Source organism: Triticum aestivum, chromosome 3B, assembly GCF_018294505.1.
Source record: "Triticum aestivum cultivar Chinese Spring chromosome 3B, IWGSC CS RefSeq v2.1, whole genome shotgun sequence".
Taxonomy (NCBI): Eukaryota; Viridiplantae; Streptophyta; class Magnoliopsida; order Poales; family Poaceae; genus Triticum; species Triticum aestivum.
Genome location: NC_057801.1, coordinates 11,748,414 through 11,750,475, shown reverse-complemented (window position 1 = coordinate 11,750,475; position 2,062 = coordinate 11,748,414). Strand labels below are relative to the sequence as shown.

The 2,062-nt window shown below is 35.6% G+C and overlaps 1 long non-coding RNA gene across 1 annotated transcript in view; it reads right to left on the bottom strand.

Moving 5' to 3' along the window:
- Positions 1–1,439: 1,439 nt before the first annotated feature.
- Positions 1,440–2,062, bottom strand: part of LOC123068235 (uncharacterized) — a 1,013-nt gene continuing 390 nt past the window's right edge. The window contains exon 2 of the long non-coding RNA XR_006431623.1: positions 1,440–1,744. This is a non-coding gene — a long non-coding RNA (uncharacterized lncRNA). The remainder of the gene's footprint in view (positions 1,745–2,062) is intronic.

Genomic DNA, 2,062 nt, shown 5'->3' with positions numbered 1-2,062 from the left:
CATTATCATACCCCCAAGCTATCAAACAGTATTGCTGACACTGCATATTTGGCTTCACACAAAACTTTAGATCTCGTGTTGAATCTAACCTCATAGATTGAGTATGAAAACATTTACAAATATGTTGATACTAATGATAATAGTATAATATATGATTCTGTCTACACCCGAGCATCTTCTCTAGCAGAATGCCCGGGTGTTGCCATAGAACAATATAAGAGAAATGCATCCAACTAAGTGTTTCATCTTAATATTAACAGGTATAATGCAAGGGAGGGCGATATGCCCCAATACCAACATGTGTCATTGATTGGTTGATGTGTGAAGTGTGATACTCTTGTTCTTATCTATGTCTTCAATAATGTGGATCGAGGTCCTTGCTTCCTCCTTCTATGTGCATCACATCTATTTGTCCTCATGAGTTTACTCTTCTATGTCCATCACATCTCTTTCACCTCATTGTGTCTCCTACATCATCACCTCATAAGGTGACTCGTGCTTGTGTCCTAGTTTTTTTAATTTTCGCAAACCCCTTGGTGTGTACTTTCATATATTCGTAGTAAAATTAAGGGATAGTGTACGAATGGCAAAAAACAACTCATAATTGCCACAAATGATTGTTGAGTGAAATAAGAAACAACACATAGTTGCATGAGACCAAGAAAATATCAAGTCTGTATGATTTATTAACTATTTAAAAATATTCCTAGATGAAATGACAAATGTTTTTGTAGTGCCAAATTAATTTTGATAAAATTGTAGAACCAGACCCTGTTTTATGAATTAGTCATTCGGTTCCAGAGAGGGCATCACAACTTACATGTTTTGAGACAGCAAATCGCTCCGCAGTTGTTCGCTAAAAAAAGTATCCAGTAATTATCCTTCCACATGTTGTTGCCCAATCACTAGACTTTCCTTGTTGGGAAGTAAGTTCCTATTGTAGATGAATTCCTTAATCGTTATCTTTAAAATTCAATTAATACAAGATATATAGCATAACAGCAGAAACAACGCTAAGGCAAAAAACTGGTGCATAACAGGGGTAGGTTCTTTTGAGCACATATCACCTAGCTTCCTAGTCAAATAGCCTTAATTGGACCTTCAAGGGTTCACGTCAAATTACTAAATACTATATTTGCAACAAAATAATCAACAACTTTGAATATGTTTAGGCATGTACGCTATCATTGGAAAATTCAAGAAAGGAAATAGCCAAAGACGACACTAATACTACAAGAAAGTAGTGACAGCAAGCCATGCCTGTGCACTTAAGATTACGTCGGAGACAGTGATCGACGCTGTTTTATTTCATGAAATCCATTGCATAAAAAGGAGATATTTATCTATTGATATTATTCATTGTGCGATATGATGGAGAAATAAGCACACAGTGGAATCTTTGATCAAGCTAGATGTCAAGACTTCATGCAAGATACTGATTTAAATAATTGTAGTTATAAATTATAAATCATGTGACCATGAGCAGCAGTAAGGCATGCTTTTGCAGATCAGATAATAATTCAACATTGAGCATGAATCCATGAACCGCAAAAAAATGGCATGTTTCTTTTACTAACAGGAAAACTCAAGTCAACACATAGAAAGTTACGGTAAGTATACTTCATTCCCGAGTGGTTTGCGTTAGCCTGATAGTATGCGTGTCTAATAGATATTGCTTATCTCTCATGACAATTGATGCTCTCCTTCAGCTTAGGGCCTTCCAAGATTGAAAGGTAAATGATTTCTGCAAAAAGAAAGAAACATGAAAAATCTATTAGATAACAATAATCTTGGATATTGCCAAATGTGACTATATCCGAATTCTAAGCGCACATGCATTTTGTAGTTTTCTATGGACAAACAGGTATTTCCAAAACCAACATACAGCCTCCTGCCCTCCTGCATAAAGCTATCGGTTTTAAGCCCCAGACAAACCAGGCAGTAAGACACGCTTTTATTGTATGAATTATGAATGGATGAAAGGGAGATGTACATTTTTAAGAAAAACCGCATAACAAATAGAACAACACTACAGAGGACTCAAAAAAGTTAATACAGATTT